Genomic DNA, 19,839 nt, shown 5'->3' on the forward strand with positions numbered 1-19,839 from the left:
GCAGAGGCGGCAAGCCTTGCTGAGCGCGAGGAGTTTGTCGGCGAGGAAGAGCTTGTCGGGCCCGAAGATGAGCCGAATGAGCCTGCCGAGGGCGTGGATGACTCGTTGGAGATCGGCTCCTCCTCCTCTCTACCTTCAGCCAGCTCGCCGCAAGCGGAGCCCCCAGCTCCACCAAGAAGGCGTCTCCGCAGGGCCGGGGAAGTAGCGGGGCGATAGACGAGTCAACAGCCGCCCAGCCGCACGACACGCTCTACCGCGGCAAGCACTGTTGCCGTGGGAGCGCCTCATGCTGCTGCGGCAACTAGAGCGGGGTCTTCCCGGTCCACCGCCACTGCGCCTGCCAAGCGGACAAGGGAGCCTACTCCTCCGCCTCGTCGCTCCGGAGGCGAGCCGGACTTCGATCTCTCCGCGCTCAGCTCTGACGAGGAAGAAGAAGAGTAAGATCCATACTGTACTTGTAGTTCTTCAATTTCGTTGCTTTGTCTTGTATCTGATTTGCTTCATTCTGAACCTGTTCCTTTTCAGGACGCTGGCCCAGAGAGTGGCGAAGAGAGCCAAGGTCCCGGTGATTGTCATCGAGGACAAACCCACCACGCCAGCGGAGGGCGTGCCCGAGACCACCTTGCCGGACCCGGCAGCTTTTCCCCAAAGCAGCCCCCAGCGCAGCCCCCAGCGTAAGTGTATAATTTATTTCCTGCTTTCAGGCGCACATGGGTGCTCTTCTTTTTGCTGATATCTGACTGTTGATTTGTGTAGGAGCAGAGCAGCCTCACCGGGAGGGCCCGGAAGCCGCTCCCGAAGTGCCATCTGCTTCGACTACACCGCCAAGGGAGGATTCCCTGGCAAGGGAGCGTTCTCCGGCAAGGGAGAATTCTCCGGCAAGGGGCAGTTCTCCGGCAAGGGACAGCACTGGCGATCCTCCGGTGGTTGAGACATCGACCGCAGATCCTAGCACAGGTAATCCCCTTGTCTGAAAAACTTCCCTTTGGACCTTCTTCTTCTGATTTTCTTCTTGCATATTTGCTTGACTTCTCTCCCTTTTCCGTTCGTCAGATCCACCTACCACGGAGCCGATGGAGACTGAGGACGCCGGCGAGAAGGGCGCGCATGGCACTGCTGACGACGCCGTCGCCACCAAAGGAGAGGCCGGCGCTGATGAGCCCACCGGCGAAGAGGCCGCCGAAGCTGCCGCCGCAGAAACTGGCAAGGGATCCGGCGATCGCACTGACGGCCCCGAGGCCGCAGGAGCGCCAGGCGCTACGCCGACCGCCGATCCCTCCGCCGCTGCTGCAGAGCCAGGCTCCGAAGAGTCCCAGCCCGGCGCCTACTTGAAGGCTGGCGATGGCATCTTCATCAAGCTCCCCTGGGCGTCAAGCTCCAGGGCGCCGGTCGAAGGAGAGATCCTGGACGGAGAGGTGCTTGCCTCCGCCGGGCTGACGCTGGTTGACGCGCCAAGCAGCAGCAGCGACGAGCCTGAGGAGGAGCGGCTGCTGCGGAAGCTGACGTCACTCTACCGCGCCCGACAAGCCAAGATGGCGTCCCGAGAAGCGCTTGTCGCGAGGGCGGGAGTTGACATTGAGAAGTGCGCGGAGGAGCTCCGGGGCCTCAGGCAGGGAGCTCTCCGGTCCCTGGCAGAGGAGCGGGGGCAACTTCTCGAGGAGCAGAAAGCCTTCCTCCTCAAGAAGGCCGAAGCTGAAGAGAAGCAACGGCTTGTCGCCGAAAGCCTATTTGCGCAGGAAGGAGAGTTGGCGCAGCTCAAGGTTAATCTTGACAGCCACGAGGAGGAGCTTGCCACGCGCGAGCAAGCAATTGGCGGGGCTCTGAAGGAGGCAAAGGATGCTGCCGCAGCTGCTGAGGCCGCCAAGAAGGAGCTGGAGACGAAGGTGACGCAGCTGGAAGCTAATCTCAGGGCGAGCGGCGAGGAGCTTGCCGTGCTCAAGCGTGAGCGCGAGAAGGATGCTGCCACTCATGGTGAGCTGCAGGGTCTTGCCGCTGAGAGGAGCAAGGAGCTCAACGCCGCCAAGGACTCCAACGCAGATCTCGAGCTGAAGCTGGCCACGTTGACTCAGACGCTGGACGGCGCCAGGGAGCGGGAGGTGGCCTTGTCGGAGAAGATCAAGGCTGACGAGGCGCTGCTGGCGAATGCTGCTGCCGCCCACGACGCCTTCAGGGAGACTGTGGAGCACTGGACTGAGGGTCTTGTGGATCTTGCCGCCACCATTGACGGGGAGCTGGCGTAGCTGGGGATGGAGGATCTCGGGTACTCCTCTGACGAGCACCTCCAACCCAGCGCCAAGCTCAGCTTGTTCTTCAAAGGCGTGGCGACGGCACTCCAGCGACTCCGGGAGAAGATCCCAAAGCAGCTGGCCGACGAGTCGCGCAAGATCTGCGCGGGAGTTCTTCAGAAGGTGCTGGTGAAAGTGGCCTTCCGCAACCCAGGCCTCAACTTCACCAACGTCCTCAGGTCCCTGCCGCCGGATGCCGATCTGGAAGCGCTCAAGGCCCTTGTTGCACCCATTGTGGACAAGGTGAGCGAGATCAAGAGGGTTGAGGGCGATCGCGTGGATTAGGCCGCCCGTTTTCTCTTTCTCTTGTCGCTGCTAGTCGTGTTATAAAAACAATCTGTTAGAGCTGCAACAAGCTATCTTGTAATATAACTCTATTTTGGGTAGAGATTGCTGTGTTATTTCCTTTACTTGATTCCCTCCTTTGTATGTTTTCACCCTACGCTTTTAGGGAACTTGTCGGCGCAGGCACCTTAGCCGCGAGCGCTGAGTGCGGGACATCAGCAGCCTGCTGGCGGTGCTGCTTCCGACAAGAAACCTTGTCACAACTAGCCGCAGCTCACTTAAGTTGTTGAGCGGACTCGAAACAAAGTAAGGGCGCAACTAGCTACGAGTTGGTTCCTCTGCGCACAGGTTTTTCATACAAAGTACGGTCGTTCGAGGAAGATAACTTAAAAATTTAAAATTTATTGCTCAAACTTTGGCAACTTAGCTTTTCTGTCGTTTGCTTTCCGATAAGGCGAAACTTCCTTGAACGATGCCTGGTCCATACCATTATCTTCTCCTTTCCCCCTGGCAAACTTGTGTGCGAGGGAACCTTCCTTTCCTTTTTGAGAAAAAGAAAGAAGAGAAAATAAAGATATGGAGCCTTATGGCTCGTTATTGCTTCCGGGGTTAGGTGCTGCACAAAGTGTCAAATAACGTATGCAAAAAGAAGTATAAAGCATGAAATTGACAAGGTGTGCGGAGCACATGAGCTTTACTTATGCACGGGTTCTGCGCCCGGCTTTGTACAAAGGATTACATGCAACATCGACAAGACTTGTACAAAAGGTGGTTGCCGGAACAGGTTCCGGCAACCGCGCCCTACGGGTAAAACTTACGAAGATGCTCAATGTTCCAGCAGTTGCTCACCGGAATGCCATCTTCGGTCTCAAGGCGGACAGCGCCGGGCCTAGTGACTCGTTTCACCCGGTAAGGGCCTTCCCACTTCGGCGTCAACTTGTTGGAATTCTTGGCGGACTGAACGCGCCGAAGAACAACGTCGCCTTCCTCGAAACTTCTGGCATTAACTTTGCGGCTATGGTAGCAGCGCAAAGCTTGCTGGTATCGAGCAGCTCGTACAGCAGCCTGAAGACGGTCCTCCTCAAGGAGCAGCGCGTCATCTTGTCGCAGCTGCTCTTGCTCAAGCTCATCATAAGCAAGCACTCGAGGTGACCCGTATACGAGTTCCGTGGGGAGAACTGCCTCTGCTCCATAGACTAGAGCGAAAGGTGTCTGGCCAGTGGCTCGATTTGGCGTCGTTCTGATCGACCAAAGAACCACCGGCAGCTCCTCAATCCAGTTCCTTCCGCACTTGCACAGCCTGTCGAAAGTCCTAGTCTTGAGCCCGTGCAGCACTTCAGCATTCGCCCTTTCTGCTTGACCGTTGCTTCTCGGATGAGCAACAAAAGCGAAACAGACCTTGGCGCCAAGATCTTGGACGTACTGCATGAAGGTGCGGCTCGTGAATTGCGTGCCGTTGTCGGTGATGATCCTGTTAGGGATCCCGAAACGGCAAACAATCGACCTAAAGAACTTGACTGCTGACTGTGCTGTCACCTTCCTCACTGTTTCCACTTCCGGCCACTTTGTGAACTTGTCGATTGCAACGTACAAGTACTCAAAGCCCCCGACAGCTCGGGGGAAGGGGCCGAGGATGTCGAGCCCCCAGACGAAAAATGGCCAGGATAAAGGGATCGTCTAGAGACCTTGAGCTAGCTGGTGTATCTGCTTGGAATGGAACTGGCACGCTTCACACTTGGTTACTTGTGCAGTTGCATCCTGGAGGGCTGTCGGCCAAAAGAAACCTTGCCGGAAAGCTTTGCCGGCAAGTGCTCTTGCGCCAATGTGGTGACCACATATGCCTCCATGTATCTCTGCCAACAACTTTTGTCCGTCTTCCCGGCAAATACACTTCAATTTCACGCCGTTGAGTCTTCTTCTGTACAGTATGTTGTCGACAAACTGGTACATACTTGACTGCCGGGCTACTCTTTCTGCTTCTTCTTGCTCTTCGGGAAGTTCTCCTGTCTGAAGGAAATGGACAATCTGATGTGCCCATGCTGGAGCTTGTGGCTCGACAACAAGGACTAAAGGCACATCTGCTGCTGCGGGAACATCCGCTTCTATGGCGAGAACCTGCGGCTCAGCCGGAGCTTGATGTTCCTCGGCAAGCTTGCCGGAGCAAAGCTTGTTGGGAGCGTCTGCTATGACGGAACAAACCATAAGGCTTGCCGGAGCAGACTGCTCCTCAGCACCCTTGGTGTTGATCTTGGGGACCTTCTTGGCGGCGACTTCAGGGAGCTCTGCCGGAAAATAGTCACCAAAAATCAACTTTCTCTTCTTGCTCTGTCCAGTTGATGGTGTTACAGATGGTTGAGTTAGCTTGAGCACAAAGATCCCTGGTTCCACAGGTAACTTAAGTGCGGCACACTTTGACAGGCCATCAGCAATGTCATTCTGAGCTCTTGGAACATGTTCCATCTGTAGGCCGTCAAAGTGCTCTTCTAGCTTTCTCACTTCATCAACGTAAGCTTCCATCAACGGACTCTGATAATTCTTGTTCACTTGGCGGACGACAAGCTGTGAGTCACCCCTGACAATGAGCTTCTTAATCCCAAGGTCTGCCGCGATCCTGAGACCGGCAAGCAAGCCTTCATACTCGGCGGTATTGTTCGTTGCTTGCTCCTTGGGAAAGTGCATCTGGACTACGTACTTGAGGTGCTCTCCGGTGGGTGCGACAAGCAGCACGCCCGCACCGGCGCCTTGCAGCGAGAAGGCACCATCAAAGTACATCAGCCACTCTTTGCTTGCTTCCTTGACGGGGATGCTTGTTTCTGGAATTTCTTCTTCTTGCGTTGGCGTCCACTCTGCTATGAACTCCGCCAATGCTTTGCTTTGGATAGTTGAAGTGCTCTCAAACTTGAGGCCAAAGCTTGACAGTTCCAGTGCCCACTCGACAATCCTGCCTGTTGCTTCTGGATTTTGTAGTATCATCTTCAGCGGAAAACGAGTGACAACCGTGATCTCATGTGCTTGGAAGTAATGGCGTAGCTTTCTCGAGGCCATGAGAAGGCCGAAAAGCAATTTCTGTACACCAGAGTATCTTGATCTAGCCCCCTGCAGAAGGGAACTGACAAAGTAAACTGGGCGCTGCACCATTCTTTTCTGCATCTTCTCGCACGCCTGCGCAGATCCATCTTTGTAGGGACCAGAGCTCGCCGGTGAAGCCCCTTGCTTGTCGCTGGATGCATCTGCCATGGTTGCTGGCTCATCATCCGCCTCCCTCTCCGCCACTAACGCAGCACTAACCACTTGATTGGTTGCCGCTATATACAGCAGCAACTTCTCTTGTGGCTTAGGTGCGACAAGTGTTGGAGTGGAGGACAGGTATCTCTTCAAGTCCTGCAGCGCAGCCTCCGCCTCCAGAGTCCATTTCATTGGACCTGCCTTTTTCAATATTTTGAAAAACGGCAGGGCGCGCTCAGCAGATCTAGAGATAAACCTGCTGAGAGCAGCCACGCAACCGGCAAGTCTTCGTACATCCTTGACGCACTTTGGTGCTTCAATCTGCTCAATGGCCTTGATCTTGTCGGGATTGGCTTCAATTCCCCGCTGAGACACGAAGAACCCGAGAAGCTTGCCGGAGGGGACTCCAAACACACACTTCTCGGGGTTCAGCTTGAGGTTGATCTTGCGCAGATTTGCAAATGTTTCTTCTAAATCCTGAATCAGGGTCGCCCTATCCTTGCTCTTGACCACTATGTCATCCATGTAGGCTTCCACATTTCTGTGCATCTGCGGCTCAAAAGCGTGGTGGACTACCCTTGCAAATGTTGAACCAACATTCTTTAAACCGAAAGGCATCCGTACGAAACAGTACTTGCCACACGGGGTGATGAATGCGGTCTTCTCCTCATCCTCTTCTGCCATGAAGATCTGATGGTATCCTGAGTATGCATCAAGAAATGAAAGCAAGTCACATTTGGCCGTGGAGTCAACAATCTGGTCAATGCGCGGCAAGGGAAATGGGTCTTTGGGACAAGCTTTATTGACATCGGTAAAGTCGATACAAAGCCTCCATTTCCCGTTAGCCTTACGCACGACTACAGGATTGGCCAACCACGTAGGATGGAGCACTCCTCTAACAAGGCCTGCTGCTTCCAATTTCTTGATTTCTTCTGCGATGAACTCTTGGCGCTCCACTGCCTGCTTCCTGACTTTCTGCTTGACGGGCCGCGCATGAGGACAGACGGCAAGGTGGTGCTCAATTACTTTCCTGGGAACACCGGGGATGTCAGACGGTTGCCACGCAAACACGTCGACGTTCGCCCGCAGGAAAGCAACGAGTGCGCTTTCCTATTTAGGGTCGAGAGTGGCACTGATGGTGAAAGTACCACCAGTGCCGTCCTCCTTGGCGGACACCTTCTTGGTCTCTGGCGGAGCTACCATTGCCTTCTTACACTTGCCGGTGGAGCTCGATGGTGCGTCCTCGACGGTAGCGCAGCACTCCGAAGAGGTGCGCTTGCCGGAGTGGGCATCAGAACTCTTGCCGGACTTGGTCTTCTTCTTCCACCCGGGAGCTTCAACGGCAAGTGATTTGCGATCTGTTGCGGTTGCTGCTTCCCGGTAGATCTTGTCGGCGCAGATAAGAGCATCCTTCTTGTCGCCAGGGACAGAGATGACGCTTATCGGGCCTGGCATCTTCAGCACATTGCATGCATAGTGAGAGGCTGCCATGAATTTGGCGAGTGCTGGACGGCCAAGTATCCCATTATAGGGCAATGGAAAATCAGCAATGTCAAAAGTGACCCTCTCAGTCCTGAAGTTCAACTCGCTGCCAAATGTCACTGGCAACGTGATCTTTCCCTTTGGCTTGCTCCTTCCCGGATTGATTCCTTGGAACGTGCCGGTCTCTTCGAGCTCGCTGTCAGGGATCTGGAGTTTCTGGAGTACCGCGGAGGAGATCAGGTTCAAGCCGGCCCCACCGTCAACTAGCATCTTAGTTACCTTGACGTTGCGGATAGTTGGTGAAACCAACATCGGCAAGCACCCGACCGCAGTTATGCGATTAGGGTGGTCCTCAATATCAAAGATGATAGGCGTGTTGGACCATTTCAGAGGCCTGCATGACTCGATGGGTGGTTCTGCCGCATTGACTTCCCGCACCCACTGCTTGAGTTGGCGGTGTGAAGTATGCAGAGAAGCACCGCCGTCAACGCACATGACTGGTCTCGTCATCATCCATGTCTTCGTCGTTGTCGTCATATTCATCCTTTTCGCGGCCGCGGGGAGGTCTGTCTCCTTGCCGCTGCTTGGCCTTGCCGCGGCGTCCTCCTCGGCCGGGACGTTTCTTGCCAGATCCTCCAGCACCTTCCTGGGCTTTCTCCTTGTCGCGCCGCTCGTATTCAGCCTTTTGCTGCTCGACAAGCTGCTCGACCTTCTTGCACCTCTGGAGGTCATGGCCCTTGGTGCGGTGGATCTTGCAGTACTGCTTTTTGGTGCTGTCCTGCTTGTCGGCGACCGCCGTAGCTGCGGCCACCTCCTTGTCGGAGCTACCAGCTTTGGGTTTCTTGCCAAACTGCTCAACAACTAGCACATCTTTGCCTTTCTTCTTCCTGTTGTTCCGCCGCTGGTTCTTCCTTGCCGGGGCAGTATCCTCACTGTCAGATCCTCCTGCTCATGTATTCTCTCCGGGGAGTTTCCTCCCTTCCTCAGCACATGCACACTTGTCGGCCAGGGCATATAGCTCACTGACGTCTCTGATCTTGCACATCGCCATCTCCTCCCGCATCCTGCGGTTCCGCACGTTCTGATGGAACACGTTGATTACCACGGCAGGGTGGACATCTGGGATGTTGTGTTGTACGCTGCTGAATCTCTGAATGTACTTGCGCATGGGCTCTCCTTCCTTCTGGGCGAGTAGATGAAGGTCGCTCTCTTGGCCATGAGGCTTGTGGCCGCCTGTGAAGGCGCCGACAAACTGATGGCATAGATCGGCCCAAGAGGATATGGAGTTGTCCGGCAAGTGCATGAGCCAGGATCTGACATTGGGCTTGAGCACCAGCGGGAAGTAGTTGGCAAGGATCTTGTCGTCTCGTCCCCCGGCAGCCTGCACCGCAATGGTGTAGATGCTGAGGAACTCTGACGGATGTGTCTTGCCGTTGTACTTCTCCGGTACGTCTGGCTTGAAACTCTTCTTGCTGGGCCACTAGACTTGCCGCAGCTCACGAGTGAACGCAGGGCAACCTACCGCGTACGGCAAGTCGCCTGGTTCCCCTGGCGCATGCATGTCGACAGAGGGCCCAACGTGCTGGTCAGATTGACGCCGCGCTTCTCTCCAGCGCTCGATGCGAGTACGAGCGCTTCTTGCTGTCGATCGCGAAGAACTTGGCGTTGATCGCGACGAGCTCGTGGATCCGATGATGCGGTGGAGTCGCTGTCGAGGTGGACCCGGCGAGTCGGCGATCTTGGCCTTCGGGGTGGAGAGTGCATGGTGGTCGCACCCTCACCGGTTTTGTCGCCATCGGCTCGCGCCTGGCAACCCTGCCGCGGCAGCGACGTGCTCGGCTGCCGTGGAGTGTCGCCGTTGGCGAAGCCGATGAGACTCTGAATGGTGGCCCTCCATTGATCGGTCTTGTCCGACGTTGGAGGGTAATCCAGGAGCAGTTGAGCTCGCGCCAAAGCTTCTGCTGGAGTGGTGGGCGGCAATGGCGAACGATGCGAGGAGCGGGATGTGCTCGGACTTCTAACTATGTTAGAAGGAGCAGTATCCCGTCCAGGTGACCGTGTCTCGCTCGTGCCAGCACGTTGGCATGCATGCTGGTCTTGAGCGCCCCGAGACCCACCAGCTTGATCTTGGTCCAACAAACATATGGTACTGCGAATACCATGACGCTGTCGGTCCTGCGCCTCCTGAGATGGGCGCGGCGGATGTACGGACACCGAGGTTTGCGCAGCCTTGTCCTTGGACCTGGCATCACCGTAAGCTTCCTCATCGACGTCCGTTCTTCCGCCGGCGTCCACCCCACCACCCGCTTGCTCCGGTGGCGGTGGGATCGACGCGGACGAAACAGCTGCCTCCGAAGCCTTCTTCTTCGGTGGCATGTCGATGGAGAAAATGAAGATCTAGCTCGTGTGAACACCAGATCAGGTTCACACAATCTCGACGCCCCCTACCTGGCGCGCCAAAGATGTGTGGGAAACTGATCCATGAACACCTATGGGACCGGCGGACCGAGCCCCTTTCGGTTCGCCGGGGGGCGGAGATCGCACGAAGAGTAGATCGAGGCGAAGCACACGAGCAGTTTACCCAGCTTCGGAGCTCTCCGGAGAGATAATACTCCTACTGCTGCTTGTCTGGTTGTATTGAGTTCTTGCTTGGGAGCGCTAGTGCTACAGTACACGCGAGCTGCTAACGAGACCGAGCGTGAGTGTGTTTCTGGCTTCCAACTGAACCGAACCCCCTCTACGTTGCGCATGGGCCTCCTTTTATATGCTCAAGGGGTCACCGACAGGTGGCAAAGTAGACAGGGGTAAAAATGTAAAAAGAGAGGTGGTTGGTACAACTACCTGTACAGTGCATCCTACCTAACCCTGACGGCAGGGGACAAAGGCATTAAATGCCCGTCTGCTTCGCCCAAACAATGCAAAAAGCGACCGTCAGGGACGCCACCGCTCGCCACGATGGCGATCTTGTCAGCGTCGCATGCCACCGCGCACCGCTGGCTGCACAGCTTCCCGCCATGCACGCCTGGAAAGGCCCCCAGGGTGACACGTTGGTGGATGCACTGGAGCGTGGGTGCAGAGTGATAACCTGTCGTGGCAAGCGCCTTGCCGCGGCCGTTGTCTTGTCGCGTTCGGAAGCTTGTCGCTCACCGGGTCTTGCCGGGACGCGTGGCGCGTCGCGGCAAGTTCCTCGAAATGCCTTGGTTGGCCTTCCCGGCAAGCTCCTCTTGCCCGGGCCTTGTCTCCTTGGCTTGAATACTTTGTTCTTGAATGGCTCCAAGGGAGCCACGGAGGACCTTGGCGGTCGCCCGGCAAGCCTCGCCGCGGGGTGCTGCAACTGCCCGTGCACAAGTTCGGGATACTAGGGTACCCATACTCTAGTACACCGACACCAGCTCAAACAGTATCTCTTACTCACCAATACTTTCGTGCAAAATTTTTACTTTCATCCTAAGAAATCACCTCCTTCAGTAGGGTTTCATTTATATGATGAGTCTAGGGAGATATCATTATGTGAATTTTGTGCGGTTTGCAAGATACCCTTCGAGGGCAGCCTAGAGGAACCACATCATAAAGATGTGGAGGGGTTTATCGATATGATCACTATAGGGGAAACGAGGAAGGTTTCCGATGTAGGAATTACTAGCATACACTTTCATGTTTTACGTTACTTTGCAATATTTGCTAGTAGATGCTTAATTGGTCATGGAAACTGCGGAAACCTTAGTGTTCCTAATATTATTATTTTGTTCCATGCTTTATTTCGTGATAACTCTGTTAGTATGGGCGCTATTGTTGCTAAAAGATTAATCCTAAACCATACAAAGGGCCCCATCTTTGGAGGTATCTATGTTTCATGCCTTGTTAAACACTTTAGGATACCTATCAGGCATTATGAGAAAGAGGAAAAGCTGGTGCCCCCTACCTTTCTAGATTATAAGAGCATGGTAGCACATGAGTTTATTGTTAGAAATGATGAGAAGATGCTGAAGTATAATTTGAGATTTCATAAGAAACACAGTGAGACTATTATCTTGCCTGCACCCACCTCGTCTTGCCGGAGGCCGTTTATGCGTACCGGGGCCAGACATCAGCCCCAGAGCCTGAGCCGGAACCACCAGTTGACCCTTATCATCCATCCTTTTATTAGTGGGATCCGGAGGAGATCGCCAGGCAGTGGTACCCAGATGACACTCCTCAGTACACCGGAGAGAGTAGCCGTGATCCATGGGCATAGACCAACTTAAGCCAAAATCCTAAGCTTGGGGGAGTACGTATTTCTCACCGACATTACATTCATGTTCACACACTCATTCTAGTTGTCGGTGCTCATACTTTTTCATTGTACTATCCATGCTAGTTTATTTTCTTTTTCTAGATTTCTTCTTGTGTGTTTGAATAAAGAAAACCCAAAAAAGATTTCTCGTTCTTCTTTTGCTTGTTGGGAGCTTTCCCGTGTAAATAGTTTTATTTCTTTTATTTCCTTTGGGGGTCGAGAGGAGAAGACCATAATGAAAATGTTGAGTGGCTCTCATATGCATTACTGTTGATTTAACCAAGAGCCCATATTACCTTGTCTTCTCCCTTGAATTGAATGCTTGCAGATTCCAGCTTAGTCCAATGCACGTGCACTATTATTATTATCCACACCGTTCGGTCGTGCAAGTGAAAGGTAATAATGACGATATATGATGAAATGATTGAGATGAGAGAAGCTGGTATGAACCCAACCTCTCTTGTTTTTGTAAATATGATTAGTTAATCGTTCCTGATTCAGCCTATCATGAATAAACATGTTTGCAATGACAATTAGAGAATATAGTTGCTTATGCCATGCTTAATTAGCTAGGAGTTTGTAATGGTTTACCTTGCGTGCCAACATGCTATTAAAATGGTTGTGATGTGGTATGATAGGATGGTATCCTCCTTTGAATGATTCGAGTGACTTGACTTGGCACATGTTCACGCATGTAGTTGAAACAAAATCAACATAGCCTTCATGATATTTATGTTCATGGTGGATTATATCCTACTCATGCTTGCACTCAGTTTTGATTAATTTTAATGCATGTTCATGACTGTTGTCGCTCTCTAGTTGGTCGCTTCCCAGTCTCTTTCTATCCTTCACCTATACTAAGCGGGAATATTGCTTGTGCATCCAAACTCCATAAACCCCAAAATTATTCCATACGAATCAACCATACTGCTACCTCTTGAGCACTGCGTTGGTTTTCCCTTGAAGAGGAAAGGGTGATGCAGGAAAGTAGTGTAAGTATTTCCCTCAGTTTTTGAGAACCAAGGTATCAATCCAATAGGAGGCTCCTCAAAAGTCCCTCGTACCTACACAAACAAACAAGAACCTCGCAACCAACGCGATAAAGGGGTTGTCAATCCCTTCACGGAAACTTGCGAAAGTGAGATCTTATAGAGATAATAAGATAAGATAAATATTTTTGGTATTTTTATGATATAGATTGGAAAGTAAAGATGCAAATAAAAGATAGATGGAAAACTTATATGATAAAAGATAGACTCAGGGGCCATAGGTTTCACTAGTGGCTTCTCTCAAGATAGCTTAAGTATTATGGTGGGTCGAGCAATTGATAGAAAAGTGCATAGTTATGAGAATATCTAGGCATGATCATGTATATAGGCATCACGTCCGCAACAAGTAGATCGAAACGATTCTGCATCTACTACTATTACTCCACACATCGACCGACTCTTGTCTGCATCTCGAGTATTAAGTTCATAAGAACAGAGTAACGCATTAAGAAAGATGACATGATGTAGAGGGATAAACTCAAGCAATATGATACAAACCCCATCTTTTTATCCTCGATGGCAACAATACAATATGTGCCTTGCTGCCCCTGCTATCACTGGGAAAGGACACCGCAAGATTGAACCCAAAGCTAAGAACTTCTCCCATTAGAAGAAAGATCAATCTAGTAGGCCAAACCAAACTGATAATTTGAAGAGACTTGCAAAGATAACCAATCACACATACAAGAATTCAGAGAAGATTCAGTTATTTCTCATAGATAAACTTGATCATAAACCAACAATTTATCGGATCTCGACAAACACACCGCAAAAAGAGTTACATCGAATAGATCACCAAGAAGATCGAGGAGAACTTGGTATTGAGATTCAAAGAGAGAGAAGAAGCCATCTAGCTAATAACTATGGACCCTAAGGTCTGTGGTAAACTACTAACAACTCATCGGAGAGGCCTTGGAGATGATGTAGAGGCCCTCCATGGTCGGTTCCCCCTCCGACGGAGCGCCAACGAAGGCTCCAAGATGGCATCTCGCGGATACAGAAGGTTGCGGCGGTGGAATTAGGTTTTCATGGTGCTCCTGGATGTTCTCGGGGTACGTGGATATATATAGGAGGAAGAAGTAGGTCCATTGAGCCACGAGAGGCCCACGAGGGTGGGGGGTGTGCCCACCCCCTTAGGGCGCACCGGGCACCCTCGTGGCCGCCTCGTTTTCTACTTGACATCCACTCCAAGTCTCCTGGTTTACATTTGTTCCAAAAAGATCGGTCCCGAAGTTTCATCCTGTTTGGACTCCGTTTGATATTCCTTTTCTTCGAAACACTGAAATAGTAAAAAAAAACAGCAATTCGGGTTGGGCCTCCGGTTTGTAGGTTAGTCCCTAAAATGATATAAAAGTGTAAAGTAAAGCCCATAAACATCCAAAACGGGTAATATAATAGCATGGAACAATCAAAAATTGTAGATACGTTGGAGACGTATCAAGCATCCCCAAGCTTAATTCGTGCTCGTTCTCAAGTAGGTAAATGATAAAAACAGAATTTTTGATGTGGAATGCTACCTAGCATAATTCTCAATGTAATTTTCTTTATTGTGGCTTGAATTTTCAGATCCAAATGATTCAAAATAAAATTTCATATTGACATAAAAACAATAATACTTCAAGCATACTAACAAAGCAATCATGTCTTCTCAAAATAACATGGCCAAAGAAAGCTATCCCTACAAAATCATATAGTCTGGTTAGCCACTATCTTCATCACACAAAGTATTTAATCATGCACAACCCCAATGACAAGCCAAGCAATTGTTTCATACTTTAGTTTCTCAAACTTTTTCAACTTTCATGCAATACATGAGCGTGAGCCATGGACATAGCACTACATGTGGAATAGAATGGTGGTTGTGGAGAAGACAAAAATGGAGAAGATAGTCTCACATCAACTAGGCGTAGAAACGGGCTATGGAGATGCCCATTAATATATATCAATGTGATTGAGTAGGGATTGCCATGCAACAGATGCACTAGAGCTATAAAATGTATAAAAACTCACAAAAGAAACTAAGTGGGTGTGCCTCCAACTTGCTTGCTCACGAAGACCTAGGGCATTTTGAGGAAGCCCATCATTGGAATATACAAGCCAAGTTCTATAATGAAATATTCCCACTAGTATATGAAAGTGACAACATAGGAGACTCTCTATCATGATTATCATGGTGCTACTTTGAAGCACAAGTGTGGTAAAAGGATAGTAACATTGTCCCTTCTCTCTTTTTCTCTCATTTTTTCTATTTTTTTCTCTCTTTTTTTTCTTCTTTTTTTTATTTGGCCATTCTCTTTTTTTGGCCTTTCTCTTTTTTTATTAAGTCCGAAGTCTCATCCCGACTTGTGGGGGAATCATAGTCTCCATCATCCTTTCCTCACTTGGGACAATGCTCTAATAATGAAGATCATCACACCTTTATTGACTTACAACTCAAGATTACAACTCGATACTTAGAAAAAAATATGACTCTATATGAATGCCTCCGGCGGTGTACCGGGATATGCAATGAATCAAGAGTGACATGTATGAAAGAATTATGAAGGTGGCTTTGCCACAAATACGATGTCAACTACATGATCATGCAAAAGCAATATGACAATGATGATGCGTGTCATAATAAACGGAACGGTGGAAATTTGCATGGAAATGTATCTCGGAATGGCTATGGAATTGCCATAATAGGTAGGTATGGTGGCTGTTTTGAGGAGGATATATGGTGGGTGTATGGTACCGGTGAAAGTTGCGCGGCACAAGAGAGGCTAGCAATGGTGGAAGGGTGAGAGTGCGTATAATACAAGGACTCAACATTAGTCATAAAGAACTCATATACTTATTGCAAAAATCTAGAAGTCATTGCAAACAAAGTACTAGGCGCATGCTCCTAGGGGAATAGATTGGTAGGAAAAGACCATCGCTCGTCCCCGACCGCCACTCATAAGGAAGACAATAAATAAATAAATTATGCCCCAACTTCATCACAAAGCGGTTCACCACGTGCATGATACGGGAATCACAAACTTCAACACAAGTATTCCTCAAATTCACAGCTACTTTAACTAGCATGACTCTAATATCACCATCCTCATATCTCAAAACAATTATCAAGCATCAAATTGATCATAGCATCCAATTCACTTTCTATGATAGTTTTTGTTATACCCAACTTGGATGCCCATGATTCTAGGACCCATTTTATAACCATAGCAAACACCATGCTGTTCTATAAGACTCTCAAAATAATATAAGTGAAGCACGAGAGATCAACAATTTCTACAAAATAAAGCCACCGCCATGCACTAAAAGATATAAGTGAAGCACTAGAGCAAAATTATCTAGCTCAAAAGATATAAGTGAAGCACGTAGAGTATTCTAATAAATTCGAAATCAAGTGTGTCTCTCCCAAAAGTTGTGTACAGCAAGGATGATTGTGGTAAACTAAAAAGCAAAGACTCATATCATACAAGACGCTCCAAGCAAAACACATATCATGTGGTGAATAAAAATATAGCTCCAAGTAAAGTTACCGATAGACGAAGACGAAAGAGGGGATGCCTTCCGGGGCATCCCCAAGCTTAGGCTTTTGGTTATACTTGAATATCTTGGGGTGCCATGGGCATCCCCAAGCTTAGGATCTTGCCACTCCTTATTCCATAGTCTATCAAATCTTTACCCAAAACTTAAAAACTTCACAACACAAAACTCAACAGGAAATCTCATAAGCTCCGTTAGTGCAAGAAAGAAAAACCACCACATAAGGTATTGTAATGAACTCATTCTTTATTTATATTGGTGTTAAACCTACTGTATTCCAACTTCTCGATGGTTCATACCCCCCCGATACTAGCCATAGATGCATCAAAATAAGCAAACAACACACGAAAAATAGAATCTGTCAAAAACAGAACAGTCTGTAGCAATTTGTAACTTTCGAATACTTCTGGAACTCTAAACATCCTGGGAAAAAAATAGGAAGTCCTGGGAAATTTGTCTATTGATCTTCTTCAAAATGAATCAAAGAAAAAGCACGCTTCTGTGATTTATTAAAATCATTCTCGTGTGCGCAAAAGTTTCTGTTTTTCAGCATAATCAAATTAACTATTACCGTAGGTTGTCCTATAGGTTCTACTTGGCACAAACAGTAATTAAAACATAAAACCACATCTAAACAGAAGCCAAATGAAATATTTATTACTAAATAGAAGCAAAAAAGCAAGGAACTAAAATAAAATTGGGTTGCCTCCCAACAAGCGCTATCGTTTAACGCCCCTAGCTAGGCATAAAAGCGAGAATAGATCTAAATATTGCCATAATAATAAGATAGATCACGAAAACTCATTTCATATTCCCTATGTTCAGCAGCAAGTTTTATTTGAGGCAAGCAAAAGTAATCAAAAGGGCTAAATTTAATGTGACAAAAGTCCCCAAGATCAATCTCGGGAGGTATGGGTTCCTCTTTTGGCCCTTCATATTGCACAACCAATTCATCATTATAAGCATTCTTTTGACAGAACTTTATGAGCCTATATTCAAGATAGTATCCTAACTCATTGTTTAGAATAGCAAAATCATTATTAAGTTCTGATATTCTATCAACTAGAACAGTGGTAGGAACCTTTTTTCTAAGGTTTTCATTAAAAGCAACATAGTCCAAAGATTGGAAATGCATTATCTCCTCTTGATCGAAGAGGATCGCCTCTATGGGAGGACGGTCAGCATCCACCCTATAGTGCGCAAAAATTTCTTTGGCTTCTTTTATTATAAATCTGAGCTCATGTGCCAAAAAGATAGTAGCTGCGCGCTTAACAGAAGAATGCTCAGTATTAGAAAATTCTAGGAAAATCCTTTGTATGCAAGGATGCATGTGCATAAACTATCTCTCAAGTTCAACTATAAGCATGGCGATAGCATCTGCAAGACTACTAGTTCTATGAAGAATAGAACTACCCATAGAAGGTAAAGCACTGGCACAAGTAAAGAAATCTTGAATAACCCCTTTTCCAATAATATTACCACTACCAATTCAAAACTTTTTAATATGTAAGATAGGGGGTTCTTTAGCAGGAGCATCAGAATTTTCCACGTTATTATTATTGTCCATATCGACGATAATCTCCCCAATTTCAGACATAATGACAGAAGATGCGAGGAGCAAGTGAAAGAGGGAGGCGAACAGAAAAGAGAGGGCGAATAAAAATGGCAAGGGTGAAGTGGGGGAGAGGAAAACGAGAGACAAATGACAAATAATGTAATGCGAGGGAGATGAGTTTGTGATGGGTACTTGGTATGTCTTGACTTGAGCGAAGACCTCCCTGGCAACGGTGCCAGAAATCCTTCTTGCTACCTCTTGAGCACTGCGTTGGTTTTCCCTTTGGAGAGGAAAGGGTGATGCAGCAAAGTAGTGTAAGTATTTCCCTCATTTTTTGAGAACCAAGGTATCAATCCAGTAGGAGGCTCCTCAAAAGTCCCTCGTACCTACACAAACAAACAAGAACCTCGCAACCAACGCGATAAAGGGGTTGTCAATCCCTTCACGGAAACTTGCAAAAGTGAGATCTGATAGAGATAATAAGATAAGATAAATATTTTTGGTATTTTTATGATATAGATTGGAAAGTAAAGATGCAAATAAAAGATAGATGGAAAACTTATATGATAAAAGATAGATCCGGGGGCCATAGGTTTCACTAGTGGCTTCTCTCAAGATAGCATAAGTATTACGGTGGGTGAACAAATTACTGTCGAGCAATTGATAGAAAAGTGCATAGTTATGAGAATATCTAGGCATGATCATGTATATAGGCATCACATACGCAACAAGTAGATCAAAACAATTCTGCATCTACTACTATTACTCCACACATCGACCGACTCCTGCCTGCATCTAGAGTATTAAGTTCATAAGAACAGAGTAACGCATTAAGAGATGACATGATGTAGAGGGATAAACTCAAGCAATATGATATAAACCCCATCTTTTTATCCTCGATGGCAACAATACAACATGTGCCTTGTTGCCCCTGCTGTCACCGGGAAAGGACATCGTAAGATTGAGCCCAAAGCTAAGCACTTCTCCCATTGCAAGAAAGATTAATCTAGTAGGCCAAACCAAACTGATAATTCGAAGAGACTTGCAAAGATAACCAATCACACATAAAAGAATTCATAGAAGATTCAATTATTTCTCATAGATAAACTTGATCATAAACCCACAATTCATCGGATCTCGACAAACACACCACAAAAAGAGTTACATCGAATGGATCTCCAAGAAGATCGAGCAGAACTTGGTATTGATACGCAAAGAGAGCGAAGAAGCCATCTAGCTAATAACTATGGACCCGAAGGTCTGTGGTAAATTACTCACAACTCATCGGAGAGGCCTTGGAGATGATGTAGAGGCCCTCCATGGTCGATTCCCCCTTCGGCGGAGCGCCAGCGATGGCTCCAAGATGGGATCTCGCGGATACAGAAGGTTGCGGTGGTGGAATTATGTTTTCGTGGTGCTCCTAGATGTTCTTGGGGTACGTGGATATATATAGGTGGAAGAAGTAGGTCGGTTGAGCCACGAGGGGCCCACGAGGGTGGGCGCCGCGCCTACCCCTTTAGGGCACGCCGGGCACCCTCGTGGCCGCCTTGTTTGCTGCTTGATGTCAACTCCAGGTCTCCTGGTTTGCATTTGTTCCAAAAAGATCTCTGTCGGTGTCAAAACCGGCGGATCTCGTAGTAGGGGTCCTAAGCTATGCGCCTTGGAGAGATGGTAACATGGACATGGGGTTTTACCCAGCTTCAGGCTCTCTCGAAGAGATAATACCTAAGTGCTGCTTTTGATTGTATTCATATGGAGGTAGTACAGAGTAGATGTATCTACCACGAGATTGTAGTAATGAATATGAGATTGTCTATTGACTATCCTGGCCTTGGTTTATATAAGACACCGGAGGACTAGAGTTTAGGAGAGTCCTTGTCTTGGGCACCAAGTCTTGTCGAGTCTTCCTTATATGCTGCAGGGGTTGTCTGAACTGGCCCATGAGTATATGGCCATGGGGGTCCTTGGCCCAATCCAACTGATCGGGAGACGACGTGGTGAGTACCCCCTAGTCCAGGACACCGTCAGTAGCCCCCTGAACCAGTCTTCAAGTTGGGGACACTCCTCGATTCTTCCGAACTGTTCTTTATCTTCGATCGTCGGTCTTGAAAACTGGTTCAATTAATCTTCCCATCTTCGATCTTGAGGATC

This window comes from Triticum dicoccoides, chromosome 2B (assembly GCF_002162155.2).
Source record: "Triticum dicoccoides isolate Atlit2015 ecotype Zavitan chromosome 2B, WEW_v2.0, whole genome shotgun sequence".
NCBI classification, from domain to species: domain Eukaryota; kingdom Viridiplantae; phylum Streptophyta; class Magnoliopsida; order Poales; family Poaceae; genus Triticum; species Triticum dicoccoides.